Below are 20130 nucleotides of genomic sequence, written 5' to 3' on the forward strand. Positions count from 1 at the left end.
GTTGGCGAGGCATTTGGCTACCTTAAGAGAGTCATAGTTACTCCTGCCACTTGCTCCTCGTTTTACCACAGTCGCATCTACAAGCTTACTCTGGCTAGTTCACCAGATGCGATACGCCATTATTTGTTGACCTTAAGACTTTCACAGTACTCCTTCCGGGAGCTCCTCGGGTTTGCCGATGTAATACGCCTTTTGACGAGTCATTTGGCAACCCTAAGGAGTCATAGTTACTCCTGCCACTTGCTCCCCATTTTACCACAGTCACATCTACAAGCTTACTCTGGCTAGTTCACCAGGAGCGATACGCCATTATTTGTTGACCTTAAGGCTTTCACAGTACTCCTTCCGGGAGCTGCTCGAGTTTGCCGTTGGAATTCGCCTGTTGACGAGGCATTTGGCTACCTTAAGAGAGTCATAGTTACTCCTGCCACTTGCTCCTCGTTTTACCACAGTCGCATCTACAAGCTTACTCTGGCTAGTTCACCAGGAGCGATACGCCATTATTTGTTGACCTTCAGGCTTTCACAGTACTCCTTCCGGGAGCTCCTCGAGTTTGCCGATGTAATTCGCCTTTTGACGAGTCATTTGGCAACCCTAGGAGAGTCATAGTTACTCCTGCCATTTGTTCCCCATTTTACCACAGTCACATCTACAAGCTTACTCTGGCTAGTTCACCAGAAGCGATACGCCATTATTTGTTGACCTTAAGACTTTCACAGTACTCCTGCCGGGAGCTGCTCGAGTTTGCCGTTGGAATTCGCCTGCTGACGAGGCATTTGGCTACCTTAAGAGAGTCATAGTTACTCCTGCCACTTGCTACTCGTTTTACCACAGTCGCATCTACAAGCTTACTCTGGCTAGTTCACCAGGAGCGACACGCCATTATTTGTTGACCTTAAGGCTTTCACAGTACTCCTTCCGGGAGCTCCTCGAGTTTGCCGTTGGAATTCGCCTGTTGACGAGGCATTTGGCTACCTTAAGAGAGTCATAGTTACTCCTGCCACTTGCTCCTCGTTTTACCACAGTCGCATCTACAAGCTTACTCTGGCTAGTTCACCAGGAGCGATACGCCATTATTATTTGACCTTAAGGCTTTCACAGTACTCCTTCCGGGAGCTCCTCGAGTTTGCCGATGTAATTCGCCTTTTGACGAGTCATTTGGCAACCCTAAGAGAGTCATAGTTACTCCTGCCACTTGCTCCCTGTTTTACCACAGTCACATCTACAAGCTTACTCTGGCTAGTTCACCAGAAGCGATACGCCATTATTTGTTGACCTTAAGACTTTCACAGTACTCCTGCCGGGAGCTGCTCGAGTTTGCCGTTGGAATTCGCCTGTTGACGAGGCATTTGGCTACCTTAAGAGAGTCATAGTTACTCCTGCCACTTGCTCCTCGTTTTACCACAGTCGCATCTACAAGCTTACTCTGGCTAGTTCACCAGGAGCGATACGCCATTATTTGTTGACCTTAAGGCTTTCACAGTACTCCTTCCGGGAGCTGCTCGAGTTTGCCGTTGCAATTCGCCTGTTGACGAGGCATTTGGCTACCTTAAGAGAGTCATAGTTACTCCTGCCACTTGCTCCTCGTTTTACCACAGTCGCATCTACAAGCTTACTCTGTCTAGTTCACCAGGAGCGATACGCCATTATTTGTTGACCTTAAGACTTTCACAGTACTCCTTCCGGGAGCTCCTCGGGTTTGCCGATGTAATTCGCCTTTTGACGAGTCATTTGGCAACCCTAAGAGAGTCATAGTTACTCCTGCCACTTGCTCCCCATTTTACCACAGTCACATCTACAAGCTTACTCTGGCTAGTTCACCAGGAGCGATACGCCATTATTTGTTGACCTTAAGGCTTTCACAGTACTCCTTCCGGGAGCTCCTCGAGTTTGCCGATGTAATTCGCCTTTTGACGAGTCATTTGGCAACCCTCTGAGAGTCATAGTTACTCCTGCCATTTGTTCCCCATTTTACCACAGTCACATCTACAAGCTTACTCTGGCTAGTTCACCAGAAGCGATACGCCATTATTTGTTGACCTTAAGACTTTCACAGTACTCCTGCCGGGAGCTGCTCGAGTTTGCCGTTGGAATTCGCCTGCTGACGAGGCATTTGGCTACCTTAAGAGAGTCATAGTTACTCCTGCCACTTGCTCCTCGTTTTACCACAGTCGCATCTACAAGCTTACTCTGGCTAGTTCACCAGGAGCGACACGCCATTATTTGTTGACCTTAAGGCTTTCACAGTACTCCTTCCGGGAGCTCCTCGAGTTTGCCGTTGGAATTCGCCTGTTGACGAGGCATTTGGCTACCTTAAGAGAGTCATAGTTACTCCTGCCACTTGCTCCTCGTTTTACCACAGTCGCATCTACAAGCTTACTCTGGCTAGTTCACCAGATGCGATACGCCATTATTTGTTGACCTTAAGACTTTCACAGTACTCCTTCCGGGAGCTCCTCGGGTTTGCCGATGTAATTCGCCTTTTGACGAGTCATTTGGCAACCCTAAGAGAGTCATAGTTACTCCTGCCACTTGCTCCCCATTTTACCACAGTCTCATCTACAAGCTTACTCTGGCTAGTTCACCAGAAGCGGTACACCATTATTTGTTGACCTTAAGACTTTCACATTACTCCTGCCGGGAGCTCCTCGAGAATGCCGATGTTTTTCGCCTGTTGACGAGGCATTTGGCTACCTTAAGAGAGTCATAGTTACTCCTGCCAGTTGCACCCCGTTTCACACAGTCACATCTACAAGCTTACTCTGGCCAGTTCACCAGGAGTGATACGCCATTATTTGTTGACCTTAAGGCTTTCACAGTACTCCTTCCGGGAGCTGCTCGAGTTTGCCGTTGGAGTTCGCCTGTTGACGAGGCATTTGGCTACCTTAAGAGAGTCATAGTTACTCCTGCCACTTGCTCCTCGTTTTACCACAGTCGCATCTACAAGCTTACTCTGGCTAGTTCACCAGGAGCGATACGCCATTATTTGTTGACCTTAAGACTTTCACAGTACTCCTTCCGGGAGCTCCTCGAGTTTGCCGATGTAATTCGCCTTTTGATGAGTCATTTGGCAACCCTAGGAGAGTCATAGTTACTCCTGCCACTTGCTCCCCATTTTACCACAGTCACATCTACAAGCTTACTCTGGCTAGTTCACCAGAAGCGATACGCCATTATTTGTTGACCTTAAGACTTTCACAGTACTCCTGCCGGGAGCTGCTCGAGTTTGCCGTTGGAATTCGCCTGTTGACGAGGCATTTGGCTACCTTAAGAGAGTCATAGTTACTCCTGCCACTTGCTCCTCGTTTTACCACAGTCGCATCTACAAGCTTACTCTGGCTAGTTCACCAGGAGCGATACGCCATTATTTGTTGACCTTAAGGCTTTCACAGTACTCCTTCCGGGAGCTCCTCGAGTTTTCCGATGTAATTCGCCTTTTGACGAGTCATTTGGCAACCCTAAGAGAGTCATAGTTACTCCTGCCACTTGCTCCCCATTTTACCACAGTCACATCTACAAGCTTACTCTGGCTAGTTCACCAGAAGCGATACGCCATTATTTGTTGACCTTAAGACTTTCACAGTACTCCTGCCGGGAGCTGCTCGAGTTTGCCGTTGGAATTCGCCTGTTGACGAGGCATTTGGCTACCTTAAGAGAGTCATAGTTACTCCTGCCACTTGCTCCTCGTTTTACCACAGTCGCATCTGCAAGCTTACTCTGGCTAGTTCACCAGGAGCGATACGCCATTATTTGTTGACCTTAAGGCTTTCACAGTACTCCTTCCGGGAGCTGCTCGAGTTTGCCGTTGCAATTCGCCTGTTGACGAGGCATTTGGCTACCTTAAGAGAGTCATAGTTACTCCTGCCACTTGCTCCTCGTTTTACCACAGTCGCATCTACAAGCTTACTCTGGCTAGTTCACCAGGAGCGATACGCCATTATTTGTTGACCTTAAGACTTTCACAGTACTCCTTCCGGGAGCTCCTCGGGTTTGCCGATGTAATTCGCCTTTTGACGAGTCATTTGGCAACCCTAAGAGAGTCATAGTTACTCCTGCCACTTGCTCCCCATTTTACCACAGTCACATCTACAAGCTTACTCTGGCTAGTTCACCAGAAGCGATACGCCATTATTTGTTGACCTTAAGACTTTCACAGTACTCCTTCCGGGAGCTGCTCGAGTTTGCCGTTGGAATTCGCCTGTTGGCGAGGCATTTGGCTACCTTAAGAGAGTCATAGTTACTCCTGCCACTTGCTCCTCGTTTTACCACAGTCGCATCTACAAGCTTACTCTGGCTAGTTCACCAGATGCGATACGCCATTATTTGTTGACCTTAAGACTTTCACAGTACTCCTTCCGGGAGCTCCTCGGGTTTGCCGATGTAATACGCCTTTTGACGAGTCATTTGGCAACCCTAAGAGAGTCATAGTTACTCCTGCCACTTGCTCCCCATTTTACCACAGTCACATCTACAAGCTTACTCTGGCTAGTTCACCAGGAGCGATACGCCATTATTTGTTGACCTTAAGGCTTTCACAGTACTCCTTCCGGGAGCTGCTCGAGTTTGCCGTTGGAATTCGCCTGTTGACGAGGCATTTGGCTACCTTAAGAGAGTCATAGTTACTCCTGCCACTTGCTCCTCGTTTTACCACAGTCGCATCTACAAGCTTACTCTGGCTAGTTCACCAGGAGCGATACGCCATTATTTGTTGACCTTCAGGCTTTCACAGTACTCCTTCCGGGAGCTCCTCGAGTTTGCCGATGTAATTCGCCTTTTGACGAGTCATTTGGCAACCCTAGGAGAGTCATAGTTACTCCTGCCATTTGTTCCCCATTTTACCACAGTCACATCTACAAGCTTACTCTGGCTAGTTCACCAGAAGCGATACGCCATTATTTGTTGACCTTAAGACTTTCACAGTACTCCTGCCGGGAGCTGCTCGAGTTTGCCGTTGGAATTCGCCTGTTGACGAGGCATTTGGCTACCTTAAGAGAGTCATAGTTACTCCTGCCACTTGCTCCTCGTTTTACCACAGTCGCATCTACAAGCTTACTCTGGCTAGTTCACCAGGAGCGATACGCCATTATTTGTTGACCTTAAGGCTTTCACAGTACTCCTTCCGGGAGCTCCTCGAGTTTTCCGATGTAATTCGCCTTTTGACGAGTCATTTGGCAACCCTAAGAGAGTCATAGTTACTCCTGCCACTTGCTCCCCATTTTACCACAGTCACATCTACAAGCTTACTCTGGCTAGTTCACCAGAAGCGATACGCCATTATTTGTTGACCTTAAGACTTTCACAGTACTCCTGCCGGGAGCTGCTCGAGTTTGCCGTTGGAATTCGCCTGTTGACGAGGCATTTGGCTACCTTAAGAGAGTCATAGTTACTCCTGCCACTTGCTCCTCGTTTTACCACAGTCGCATCTGCAAGCTTACTCTGGCTAGTTCACCAGGAGCGATACGCCATTATTTGTTGACCTTAAGGCTTTCACAGTACTCCTTCCGGGAGCTGCTCGAGTTTGCCGTTGCAATTCGCCTGTTGACGAGGCATTTGGCTACCTTAAGAGAGTCATAGTTACTCCTGCCACTTGCTCCTCGTTTTACCACAGTCGCATCTACAAGCTTACTCTGGCTAGTTCACCAGGAGCGATACGCCATTATTTGTTGACCTTAAGACTTTCACAGTACTCCTTCCGGGAGCTCCTCGGGTTTGCCGATGTAATTCGCCTTTTGACGAGTCATTTGGCAACCCTAAGAGAGTCATAGTTACTCCTGCCACTTGCTCCCCATTTTACCACAGTCACATCTACAAGCTTACTCTGGCTAGTTCACCAGAAGCGATACGCCATTATTTGTTGACCTTAAGACTTTCACAGTACTCCTTCCGGGAGCTGCTCGAGTTTGCCGTTGGAATTCGCCTGTTGGCGAGGCATTTGGCTACCTTAAGAGAGTCATAGTTACTCCTGCCACTTGCTCCTCGTTTTACCACAGTCGCATCTACAAGCTTACTCTGGCTAGTTCACCAGATGCGATACGCCATTATTTGTTGACCTTAAGACTTTCACAGTACTCCTTCCGGGAGCTCCTCGGGTTTGCCGATGTAATACGCCTTTTGACGAGTCATTTGGCAACCCTAAGAGAGTCATAGTTACTCCTGCCACTTGCTCCCCATTTTACCACAGTCACATCTACAAGCTTACTCTGGCTAGTTCACCAGGAGCGATACGCCATTATTTGTTGACCTTAAGGCTTTCACAGTACTCCTTCCGGGAGCTGCTCGAGTTTGCCGTTGGAATTCGCCTGTTGACGAGGCATTTGGCTACCTTAAGAGAGTCATAGTTACTCCTGCCACTTGCTCCTCGTTTTACCACAGTCGCATCTACAAGCTTACTCTGGCTAGTTCACCAGGAGCGATACGCCATTATTTGTTGACCTTCAGGCTTTCACAGTACTCCTTCCGGGAGCTCCTCGAGTTTGCCGATGTAATTCGCCTTTTGACGAGTCATTTGGCAACCCTAGGAGAGTCATAGTTACTCCTGCCATTTGTTCCCCATTTTACCACAGTCACATCTACAAGCTTACTCTGGCTAGTTCACCAGAAGCGATACGCCATTATTTGTTGACCTTAAGACTTTCACAGTACTCCTGCCGGGAGCTGCTCGAGTTTGCCGTTGGAATTCGCCTGCTGACGAGGCATTTGGCTACCTTAAGAGAGTCATAGTTACTCCTGCCACTTGCTACTCGTTTTACCACAGTCGCATCTACAAGCTTACTCTGGCTAGTTCACCAGGAGCGACACGCCATTATTTGTTGACCTTAAGGCTTTCACAGTACTCCTTCCGGGAGCTCCTCGAGTTTGCCGTTGGAATTCGCCTGTTGACGAGGCATTTGGCTACCTTAAGAGAGTCATAGTTACTCCTGCCACTTGCTCCTCGTTTTACCACAGTCGCATCTACAAGCTTACTCTGGCTAGTTCACCAGGAGCGATACGCCATTATTATTTGACCTTAAGGCTTTCACAGTACTCCTTCCGGGAGCTCCTCGAGTTTGCCGATGTAATTCGCCTTTTGACGAGTCATTTGGCAACCCTAAGAGAGTCATTGTTACTCCTGCCACTTGCTCCCCGTTTTACCACAGTCACATCTACAAGCTTACTCTGGCTAGTTCACCAGAAGCGATACGCCATTATTTGTTGACCTTAAGACTTTCACAGTACTCCTGCCGGGAGCTGCTCGAGTTTGCCGTTGGAATTCGCCTGTTGACGAGGCATTTGGCTACCTTAAGAGAGTCATAGTTACTCCTGCCACTTGCTCCTCGTTTTACCACAGTCGCATCTACAAGCTTACTCTGGCTAGTTCACCAGGAGCGATACGCCATTATTTGTTGACCTTAAGGCTTTCACAGTACTCCTTCCGGGAGCTGCTCGAGTTTGCCGTTGCAATTCGCCTGTTGACGAGGCATTTGGCTACCTTAAGAGAGTCATAGTTACTCCTGCCACTTGCTCCTCGTTTTACCACAGTCGCATCTACAAGCTTACTCTGTCTAGTTCACCAGGAGCGATACGCCATTATTTGTTGACCTTAAGACTTTCACAGTACTCCTTCCGGGAGCTCCTCGGGTTTGCCGATGTAATTCGCCTTTTGACGAGTCATTTGGCAACCCTAAGAGAGTCATAGTTACTCCTGCCACTTGCTCCCCATTTTACCACAGTCACATCTACAAGCTTACTCTGGCTAGTTCACCAGGAGCGATACGCCATTATTTGTTGACCTTAAGGCTTTCACAGTACTCCTTCCGGGAGCTCCTCGAGTTTGCCGATGTAATTCGCCTTTTGACGAGTCATTTGGCAACCCTCTGAGAGTCATAGTTACTCCTGCCATTTGTTCCCCATTTTACCACAGTCACATCTACAAGCTTACTCTGGCTAGTTAACCAGAAGCGATACGCCATTATTTGTTGACCTTAAGACTTTCACAGTACTCCTGCCGGGAGCTGCTCGAGTTTGCCGTTGGAATTCGCCTGCTGACGAGGCATTTGGCTACCTTAAGAGAGTCATAGTTACTCCTGCCACTTGCTCCTCGTTTTACCACAGTCGCATCTACAAGCTTACTCTGGCTAGTTCACCAGGAGCGACACGCCATTATTTGTTGACCTTAAGGCTTTCACAGTACTCCTTCCGGGAGCTCCTCGAGTTTGCCGTTGGAATTCGCCTGTTGACGAGGCATTTGGCTACCTTAAGAGAGTCATAGTTACTCCTGCCACTTGCTCCTCGTTTTACCACAGTCGCATCTACAAGCTTACTCTGGCTAGTTCACCAGGAGCGATACGCCATTATTTGTTGACCTTAAGGCTTTCACAGTACTCCTTCCGGGAGCTCCTCGAGTTTTCCGATGTAATTCGCCTTTTGACGAGTCATTTGGCAACCCTAAGAGAGTCATAGTTACTCCTGCCACTTGCTCTCCATTTTACCACAGTCACATCTACAAGCTTACTCTGGCTAGTTCACCAGAAGCGATACGCCATTATTTGTTGACCTTAAGACTTTCACAGTACTCCTGCCGGGAGCTGCTCGAGTTTGCCGTTGGAATTCGCCTGTTGACGAGGCATTTGGCTACCTTAAGAGAGTCATAGTTACTCCTGCCACTTGCTCCTCGTTTTACCACAGTCGCATCTGCAAGCTTACTCTGGCTAGTTCACCAGGAGCGATACGCCATTATTTGTTGACCTTAAGGCTTTCACAGTACTCCTTCCGGGAGCTGCTCGAGTTTGCCGTTGCAATTCGCCTGTTGACGAGGCATTTGGCTACCTTAAGAGAGTCATAGTTACTCCTGCCACTTGCTCCTCGTTTTACCACAGTCGCATCTACAAGCTTACTCTGGCTAGTTCACCAGGAGCGATACGCCATTATTTGTTGACCTTAAGACTTTCACAGTACTCCTTCCGGGAGCTCCTCGGGTTTGCCGATGTAATTCGCCTTTTGACGAGTCATTTGGCAACCCTAAGAGAGTCATAGTTACTCCTGCCACTTGCTCCCCATTTTACCACAGTCACATCTACAAGCTTACTCTGGCTAGTTCACCAGAAGCGATACGCCATTATTTGTTGACCTTAAGACTTTCACAGTACTCCTTCCGGGAGCTGCTCGAGTTTGCCGTTGGAATTCGCCTGTTGGCGAGGCATTTGGCTACCTTAAGAGAGTCATAGTTACTCCTGCCACTTGCTCCTCGTTTTACCACAGTCGCATCTACAAGCTTACTCTGGCTAGTTCACCAGATGCGATACGCCATTATTTGTTGACCTTAAGACTTTCACAGTACTCCTTCCGGGAGCTCCTCGGGTTTGCCGATGTAATACGCCTTTTGACGAGTCATTTGGCAACCCTAAGAGAGTCATAGTTACTCCTGCCACTTGCTCCCCATTTTACCACAGTCACATCTACAAGCTTACTCTGGCTAGTTCACCAGGAGCGATACGCCATTATTTGTTGACCTTAAGGCTTTCACAGTACTCCTTCCGGGAGCTGCTCGAGTTTGCCGTTGGAATTCGCCTGTTGACGAGGCATTTGGCTACCTTAAGAGAGTCATAGTTACTCCTGCCACTTGCTCCTCGTTTTACCACAGTCGCATCTACAAGCTTACTCTGGCTAGTTCACCAGGAGCGATACGCCATTATTTGTTGACCTTCAGGCTTTCACAGTACTCCTTCCGGGAGCTCCTCGAGTTTGCCGATGTAATTCGCCTTTTGACGAGTCATTTGGCAACCCTAGGAGAGTCATAGTTACTCCTGCCATTTGTTCCCCATTTTACCACAGTCACATCTACAAGCTTACTCTGGCTAGTTCACCAGAAGCGATACGCCATTATTTGTTGACCTTAAGACTTTCACAGTACTCCTGCCGGGAGCTGCTCGAGTTTGCCGTTGGAATTCGCCTGCTGACGAGGCATTTGGCTACCTTAAGAGAGTCATAGTTACTCCTGCCACTTGCTACTCGTTTTACCACAGTCGCATCTACAAGCTTACTCTGGCTAGTTCACCAGGAGCGACACGCCATTATTTGTTGACCTTAAGGCTTTCACAGTACTCCTTCCGGGAGCTCCTCGAGTTTGCCGTTGGAATTCGCCTGTTGACGAGGCATTTGGCTACCTTAAGAGAGTCATAGTTACTCCTGCCACTTGCTCCTCGTTTTACCACAGTCGCATCTACAAGCTTACTCTGGCTAGTTCACCAGGAGCGATACGCCATTATTATTTGACCTTAAGGCTTTCACAGTACTCCTTCCGGGAGCTCCTCGAGTTTGCCGATGTAATTCGCCTTTTGACGAGTCATTTGGCAACCCTAAGAGAGTCATAGTTACTCCTGCCACTTGCTCCCCGTTTTACCACAGTCACATCTACAAGCTTACTCTGGCTAGTTCACCAGAAGCGATACGCCATTATTTGTTGACCTTAAGACTTTCACAGTACTCCTGCCGGGAGCTGCTCGAGTTTGCCGTTGGAATTCGCCTGTTGACGAGGCATTTGGCTACCTTAAGAGAGTCATAGTTACTCCTGCCACTTGCTCCTCGTTTTACCACAGTCGCATCTACAAGCTTACTCTGGCTAGTTCACCAGGAGCGATACGCCATTATTTGTTGACCTTAAGGCTTTCACAGTACTCCTTCCGGGAGCTGCTCGAGTTTGCCGTTGCAATTCGCCTGTTGACGAGGCATTTGGCTACCTTAAGAGAGTCATAGTTACTCCTGCCACTTGCTCCTCGTTTTACCACAGTCGCATCTACAAGCTTACTCTGTCTAGTTCACCAGGAGCGATACGCCATTATTTGTTGACCTTAAGACTTTCACAGTACTCCTTCCGGGAGCTCCTCGGGTTTGCCGATGTAATTCGCCTTTTGACGAGTCATTTGGCAACCCTAAGAGAGTCATAGTTACTCCTGCCACTTGCTCCCCATTTTACCACAGTCACATCTACAAGCTTACTCTGGCTAGTTCACCAGGAGCGATACGCCATTATTTGTTGACCTTAAGGCTTTCACAGTACTCCTTCCGGGAGCTCCTCGAGTTTGCCGATGTAATTCGCCTTTTGACGAGTCATTTGGCAACCCTCTGAGAGTCATAGTTACTCCTGCCATTTGTTCCCCATTTTACCACAGTCACATCTACAAGCTTACTCTGGCTAGTTCACCAGAAGCGATACGCCATTATTTGTTGACCTTAAGACTTTCACAGTACTCCTGCCGGGAGCTGCTCGAGTTTGCCGTTGGAATTCGCCTGCTGACGAGGCATTTGGCTACCTTAAGAGAGTCATAGTTACTCCTGCCACTTGCTCCTCGTTTTACCACAGTCGCATCTACAAGCTTACTCTGGCTAGTTCACCAGGAGCGACACGCCATTATTTGTTGACCTTAAGGCTTTCACAGTACTCCTTCCGGGAGCTCCTCGAGTTTGCCGTTGGAATTCGCCTGTTGACGAGGCATTTGGCTACCTTAAGAGAGTCATAGTTACTCCTGCCACTTGCTCCTCGTTTTACCACAGTCGCATCTACAAGCTTACTCTGGCTAGTTCACCAGATGCGATACGCCATTATTTGTTGACCTTAAGACTTTCACAGTACTCCTTCCGGGAGCTCCTCGGGTTTGCCGATGTAATTCGCCTTTTGACGAGTCATTTGGCAACCCTAAGAGAGTCATAGTTACTCCTGCCACTTGCTCCCCATTTTACCACAGTCTCATCTACAAGCTTACTCTGGCTAGTTCACCAGAAGCGGTACACCATTATTTGTTGACCTTAAGACTTTCACATTACTCCTGCCGGGAGCTCCTCGAGAATGCCGATGTTTTTCGCCTGTTGACGAGGCATTTGGCTACCTTAAGAGAGTCATAGTTACTCCTGCCAGTTGCACCCCGTTTCACACAGTCACATCTACAAGCTTACTCTGGCCAGTTCACCAGGAGCGATACGCCATTATTTGTTGACCTTAAGGCTTTCACAGTACTCCTTCCGGGAGCTCCTCGGGTTTGCCGATGTAATTCGCCTTTTGACGAGTCATTTGGCAACCCTAAGAGAGTCATAGTTACTCCTGCCACTTGCTCCCCATTTTACCACAGTCACATCTACAAGCTTACTCTGGCTAGTTCACCAGAAGCGATACGCCATTATTTGTTGACCTTAAGACTTTCACAGTACTCCTTCCGGGAGCTGCTCGAGTTTGCCGTTGGAATTCGCCTGTTGGCGAGGCATTTGGCTACCTTAAGAGAGTCATAGTTACTCCTGCCACTTGCTCCTCGTTTTACCACAGTCGCATCTACAAGCTTACTCTGGCTAGTTCACCAGGAGCGATACGCCATTATTTGTTGACCTTCAGACTTTCACAGTACTCCTTCCGGGAGCTCCTCGGGTTTGCCGATGTAATTCGCCTTTTGACGAGTCATTTGGCAACCCTAAGAGAGTCATAGTTACTCCTGCCACTTGCTCCCCATTTTACCACAGTCACATCTACAAGCTTACTCTGGCTAGTTCACCAGAAGCGATACACCATTATTTGTTGACCTTAAGACTTTCACAGTACTCCTGCCGGGAGCTCCTCGAGTTTGCCGACGTTTTTCGCCTGTTGACGAGGCATTTGGCTACCTTAAGAGAGTCATAGTTACTCCTGCCAGTTGCACCCCGTTTCACACAGTCACATCTACAAGCTTACTCTGGCCAGTTCACCAGGAGCGATACGCCATTATTTGTTGACCTTAAGGCTTTCACAGTACTCCTTCCGGGAGCTGCTCGAGTTTGCCGTTGGAATTCGCCTGTTGACGAGGCATTTGGCTACCTTAAGAGAGTCATAGTTACTCCTGCCACTTGCTCCTCGTTTTACCACAGTCGCATCTACAAGCTTACTCTGGCTAGTTCACCAGATGCGATACGCCATTATTTGTTGACCTTAAGATTTTCACAGTACTCCTTCCGGGAGCTCCTCGGGTTTGCCGATGTAATACGCCTTTTGACGAGTCATTTGGCAACCCTAAGAGAGTCATAGTTACTCCTGCCACTTGCTCCCCATTTTACCACAGTCACATCTACAAGCTTACTCTGGCTAGTTCACCAGAAGCGATACACCATTATTTGTTGACCTTAAGACTTTCACAGTACTCCTGCCGGGAGATCCTCGAGAATGCCGATGTTTTTCGCCTGTTGACGAGGCATTTGGCTACCTTAAGAGAGTCATAGTTACTCCTGCCAGTTGCACCCCGTTTCACACAGTCACATCTACAAGCTTACTCTGGCCAGTTCACCAGGAGCGATACGCCATTATTTGTTGACCTTAAGGCTTTCACAGTACTCCTTCCGGGAGCTGCTCGAGTTTGCCGTTGGAATTCGCCTGTTGACGAGGCATTTGGCTACCTTAAGAGAGTCATAGTTACTCCTGCCACTTGCTCCTCGTTTTACCACAGTCGCATCTACAAGCTTACTCTGGCTAGTTCACCAGGAGCGATACGCCATTATTTGTTGACCTTAAGGCTTTCACAGTACTTCTTCCGGGAGCTCCTCGAGTTTGCCGATGTAATTCGCCTTTTGACGAGTCATTTGGCAACCCTAAGAGAGTCATAGTTACTCCTGCCACTTGCTCCCCATTTTACCACAGTCACATCTACAAGCTTACTCTGGCTAGTTCACCAGAAGCGATACGCCATTATTTGTTGACCTTAAGACTTTCACAGTACTCCTGCCGGGAGCTGCTCGAGTTTGCCGTTGGAATTCGCCTGTTGACGAGGCATTTGGCTACCTTAAGAGAGTCATAGTTACTCCTGCCACTTGCTCCTCGTTTTACCACAGTCGCATCTACAAGCTTACTCTGGCTAGTTCACCAGGAGCGATACGCCATTATTTGTTGACCTTAAGGCTTTCACAGTACTCCTTCCGGGAGCTGCTCGAGTTTGCCGTTGCAATTCGCCTGTTGACGAGGCATTTGGCTACCTTAAGAGAGTCATAGTTACTCCTGCCACTTGCTCCTCGTTTTACCACAGTCGCATCTACAAGCTTACTCTGGCTAGTTCACCAGGAGCGATACGCCATTATTTGTTGACCTTAAGACTTTCACAGTACTCCTTCCGGGAGCTCCTCGGGTTTGCCGATGTAATTCGCCTTTTGACGAGTCATTTGGCAACCCTAAGAGAGTCATAGTTACTCCTGCCACTTGCTCCCCATTTTACCACAGTCACATCTACAAGCTTACTCTGGCTAGTTCACCAGAAGCGATACGCCATTATTTGTTGACCTTAAGACTTTCACAGTACTCCTTCCGGGAGCTGCTCGAGTTTGCCGTTGGAATTCGCCTGTTGGCGAGGCATTTGGCTACCTTAAGAGAGTCATAGTTACTCCTGCCAGTTGCACCCCGTTTCACACAGTCACATCTACAAGCTTACTCTGGCCAGTTCACCAGGAGCGATACGCCATTATTTGTTGACCTTAAGGCTTTCACAGTACTCCTTCCGGGAGCTGCTCGAGTTTGCCGTTGGAATTCGCCTGTTGACGAGGCATTTGGCTACCTTAAGAGAGTCATAGTTACTCCTGCCACTTGCTCCTCGTTTTACCACAGTCGCATCTACAAGCTTACTCTGGCTAGTTCACCAGATGCGATACGCCATTATTTGTTGACCTTAAGACTTTCACAGTACTCCTTCCGGGAGCTCCTCGGGTTTGCCGATGTAATACGCCTTTTGACGAGTCATTTGGCAACCCTAAGAGAGTCATAGTTACTCCTGCCACTTGCTCCCCATTTTACCACAGTCACATCTACAAGCTTACTCTGGCTAGTTCACCAGAAGCGATACACCATTATTTGTTGACCTTAAGACTTTCACAGTACTCCTGCCGGGAGCTCCTCGAGAATGCCGATGTTTTTCGCCTGTTGACGAGGCATTTGGCTACCTTAAGAGAGTCATAGTTACTCCTGCCAGTTGCACCCCGTTTCACACAGTCACATCTACAAGCTTACTCTGGCCAGTTCACCAGGAGCGATACGCCATTATTTGTTGACCTTAAGGCTTTCACAGTACTCCTTCCGGGAGCTGCTCGAGTTTGCCGTTGGAATTCGCCTGTTGACGAGGCATTTGGCTACCTTAAGAGAGTCATAGTTACTCCTGCCACTTGCTCCTCGTTTTACCACAGTCGCATCTACAAGCTTACTCTGGCTAGTTCACCAGGAGCGATACGCCATTATTTGTTGACCTTAAGGCTTTCACAGTACTCCTTCCGGGAGCTCCTCGAGTTTGCCGATGTAATTCGCCTTTTGACGAGTCATTTGGCAACCCTAGGAGAGTCATAGTTACTCCTGGCATTTGTTCCCCATTTTACCACAGTCACATCTACAAGCTTACTCTGGCTAGTTCACCAGTTGCGATACGCCATTATCTGTTGACCTTAAGACTTTCACAGTACTCCTGCCGGGAGCTGCTCGAGTTTGCCGTTGGAATTCGCCTGCTGACGAGGCATTTGGCTACCTTAAGAGAGTCATAGTTACTCCTGCCACTTGCTCCTCGTTTTACCACAGTCGCATCTACAAACTTACTCTGGCTAGTTCACCAGGAGCGATACGCCATTATTTGTTGACCTTAAGGCTTTCACAGTACTCCTTCCGGGAGCTCCTCGAGTTTGCCGTTGGAATTCGCCTGTTGACGAGCCATTTGGCTACCTTAAGAGAGTCATAGTTACTCCTGCCACTTGCTCCTCGTTTTACCAAAGTCGCATCTACAAGCTTACTCTGGCTAGTTCACCAGATGCGATACGCCATTATTTGTTGACCTTAAGACTTTCACAGTACTCCTTCCGGGAGCTCCTCGGGTTTGCCGATGTAATTCGCCTTTTGACGAGTCATTTGGCAACCCTAAGAGAGTCATAGTTACTCCTGCCACTTGCTCCCCATTTTACCACAGTCACATCTACAAGCTTACTCTGGCTAGTTCACCAGAAGCGATACACCATTATTTGTTGACCTTAAGACTTTCACAGAACTCCCGCCGGGAGCTCCTCGAGAATGCCGATGTTTTTCGCCTGTTGACGAAGCATTTGGCTACCTTAAGGGAGTCATAGTTACTCCTGCCAGTTGCACCCCGTTTCACACAGTCACATCTACAAGCTTACTCTGGCCAGTTCACCAGGAGCGATACGCCATAATTTGTTGACCTTAAGGCTTTCACAGTACTCCTTCCGGGAGCTGCTCGAGTTTGCCGTTGGAATTCGCCTGTTGACGAGGCATTTGGATACCTTAAGAGAGTCATAGTTACTCCTGCCACTTGCTCCTCGTTTTACCACAGTCGCATCTACAAGCTTACTCTGGCTAGTTCACCAGGAGCGATACGCCATTATTTGTTGACCTTAAGGCTTTCACAGTACTCCTTCCGGGAGCTCCTCGAGTTTGCCGATGTAATTCGCCTTTTGACGAGTCATTTGGCAACCCTAGGAGAGTCATAGTTACTCCTGCCACTTGTTCCCCATTTTACCACAGTCACATCTACAAGCTTACTCTGGCTAGTTCACCAGAAGCGATACGCCATTATTTGTTGACCTTAAGACTTCCACAGTACTCCTGCCGGGAGCTGCTCGAGTTTGCCGTTGGAATTCGCCTGTTGACGAGGCATTTGGCTACCTTAAGAGAGTCATAGTTACTCCTGCCACTTGCTCCTCGTTTTACCACAGTCGCATCTACAAGCTTACTCTGGCTAGTTCACCAGGAGCGATACGCCATTATTTGTTGACCTTAAGGCTTTCACAGTACTCCTTCCGGGAGCTCCTCGAGTTTGCCGATGTAATTCGCCTTTTGACGAGTCATTTGGCAACCCTAAGAGAGTCATAGTTACTCCTGCCACTTGCTCCCCATTTTACCACAGTCACATCTACAAGCTTACTCTGGCTAGTTCACCAGAAGCGATACGCCATTATTTGTTGACCTTAAGACTTTCACAGTACTCCTTCCGGGAGCTCCTCGGGTTTGCCGATGTAATACGCCTTTTGACGAGTCATTTGGCAACCCTAAGAGAGTCATAGTTACTCCTGCCACTTGCTCCCCATTTTACCACAGTCACATCTACAAGCTTACTCTGGCTAGTTCACCAGAAGCGATACACCATTATTTGTTGACCTTAAGACTTTCACAGTACTCCTGCCGGGAGCTCCTCGAGAATGCCGATGTTTTTCGCCTGTTGACGAGGCATTTGGCTACCTTAAGAGAGTCATAGTTACTCCTGCCAGTTGCACCCCGTTTCACACAGTCACATCTACAAGCTTACTCTGGCCAGTTCACCAGGAGCGATACGCCATTATTTGTTGACCTTAAGGCTTTCACAGTACTCCTTCCGGGAGCTGCTCGAGTTTGCCGTTGGAATTCGCCTGTTGACGAGGCATTTGGCTACCTTAAGAGAGTCATAGTTACTCCTGCCACTTGCTCCTCGTTTTACCACAGTCGCATCTACAAGCTTACTCTGGCTAGTTCACCAGGAGCGATACGCCATTATTTGTTGACCTTAAGGCTTTCACAGTACTCCTTCCGGGAGCTCCTCGAGTTTGCCGATGTAATTCGCCTTTTGACGAGTCATTTGGCAACCCTAGGAGAGTCATAGTTACTCCTGCCATTTGTTCCCCATTTTACCACAGTCACATCTACAAGCTTACTCTGGCTAGTTCACCAGAAGCGATACGCCATTATTTGTTGACCTTAAGACTTTCACAGTACTCCTGCCGGGAGCTGCTCGAGTTTGCCGTTGGAATTCGTCTGTTGACGAGGCATTTGGCTACCTTAAGAGAGTCATAGTTACTCCTGCCACTTGCTCCTCGTTTTACCACAGTCGCATCTACAAGCTTACTCTGGCTAGTTCACCAGGAGCGATACGCCATTATTTGTTGACCTTAAGGCTTTCACAGTACTCCTTCCGGGAGCTGCTCGAGTTTGCCGTTGCAATTCGCCTGTTGACGAGGCATTTGGCTACCTTAAGAGAGTCATAGTTACTCCTGCCACTTGCTCCCCATTTTACCACAGTCACATCTACAAGCTTACTCTGGCTAGTTCACCAGAAGCGATACGCCATTATTTGTTGACCTTAAGACTTTCACAGTACTCCTTCCGGGAGCTGCTCGAGTTTGCCGTTGGAATTCGCCTGTTGGCGAGGCATTTGGCTACCTTAAGAGAGTCATAGTTACTCCTGCCACTTGCTCATCGTTTTACCACAGTCGCATCTACAAGCTTACTCTGGCTAGTTCACCAGGAGCGATACGCCATTATTTGTTGACCTTAAGACTTTCACAGTACTCCTTCCGGGAGCTCCTCGAGAATGCCGATGTAATTCGCCTTTTGACGAGTCATTTGGCAACCCTAAGAGAGTCATAGTTACTCCTGCCACTTGCTCCCCATTTTACCACAGTCACATCTACAAGCTTACTCTGGCTAGTTCACCAGAAGCGATACACCATTATTTGTTGACCTTAAGACTTTCACAGTACTCCTGCCGGGAGCTCCTCGAGTTTGCCGATATTTTTCGCCTGTTGACGAGGCATTTGGCTACCTTAAGAGAGTCATAGTTACTCCTGCCACTTGCTCCTCGTTTTACCACAGTCGCATCTACAAGCTTACTCTGGCTAGTTCACCAGGAGCGATACGCCATTATTTGTTGACCTTAAGGCTTTCACAGTACTCCTTCCGGGAGCTCCTCGAGTTTGCCGATGTAATTCGCCTTTTGACGAGTCATTTGGCAACCCTAGGAGAGTCATAGTTACTCCTGCCATTTGTTCCCCATTTTACCACAGTCACATCTACAAGCTTACTCTGGCTAGTTCACCAGAAGCGATACGCCATTATTTGTTGACCTTAAGACTTTCACAGTACTCCTGCCGGGAGCTGCTCGAGTTTGCCGTTGGAATTCGCCTGCTGACGAGGCATTTGGCTACCTTAAGAGAGTCATAGTTACTCCTGCCACTTGCTCCTCGTTTTACCACAGTCGCATCTACAAGCTTACTCTGGCTAGTTCACCAGGAGCGATACGCCATTATTTGTTGACCTTAAGGCTTTCACAGTACTCCTTCCCGGAGCTCCTCGAGTTTGCCGTTGGAATTCGCCTGTTGACGAGGCATTTGGCTACCTTAAGAGAGTCATAGTTACTCCTGCCACTTGCTCCTCGTTTCACCACAGTCGCATCTACAAGCTTACTCTGGCCAGTTCACCAGATGCGATACGCCATTATTTGTTGACCTTAAGGCTTTCACAGTACTCCTTCCGGGAGCTGCTCGAGTTTGCCGTTGGAATTCGCCTGTTGACGAGGCATTTGGCTACCTTAAGAGAGTCATAGTTACTCCTGCCACTTGCTCCTCGTTTTACCACAGTCGCATCTACAAGCTTACTCTGGCTAGTTCACCAGGAGCGATACGCCATTATTTGTTGACCTTAAGGCTTTCACAGTACTCCTTCCGGGAGCTCCTCGAGTTTGCCGATGTAATTCGCCTTTTGACGAGTCATTTGGCAACCCTAGGAGAGTCATAGTTACTCCTGCCATTTGTTCCCCATTTTACCACAGTCACATCTACAAGCTTACTCTGGCTAGTTCACCAGAAGCGATACGCCATTATTTGTTGACCTTAAGACTTTCACAGTACTCCTGCCGGGAGCTGCTCGAGTTTGCCGTTGGAATTCGCCTGCTGACGAGGCATTTGGCTACCTTAAGAGAGTCATAGTTACTCCTGCCACTTGCTCCTCGTTTTACCACAGTCGCATCTACAAGCTTACTCTGGCTAGTTCACCAGGAGCGATACGCCATTATTTGTTGACCTTAAGGCTTTCACAGTACTCCTTCCGGGAGCTCCTCGAGTTTGCCGTTGGAATTCGCCTGTTGACGAGGCATTTGGCTACCTTAAGAGAGTCATAGTTACTCCTGCCACTTGCTCCTCGTTTTACCACAGTCGCATCTACAAGCTTACTCTGGCTAGTTCACCAGATGCGATACGCCATTATTTGTTGACCTTAAGACTTTCACAGTACTCCTTCCGGGAGCTCCTCGGGTTTGCCGATGTAATTCGCCTTTTGACGAGTCATTTGGCAACCCTAAGAGAGTCATAGTTACTCCTGCCACTTGCTCCCCATTTTACCACAGTCACATCTACAAG

The sequence above is a fragment of the Schistocerca nitens genome, chromosome 6, assembly GCF_023898315.1.
Source record: "Schistocerca nitens isolate TAMUIC-IGC-003100 chromosome 6, iqSchNite1.1, whole genome shotgun sequence".
In the NCBI taxonomy this organism is placed as follows: domain Eukaryota; kingdom Metazoa; phylum Arthropoda; class Insecta; order Orthoptera; family Acrididae; genus Schistocerca; species Schistocerca nitens.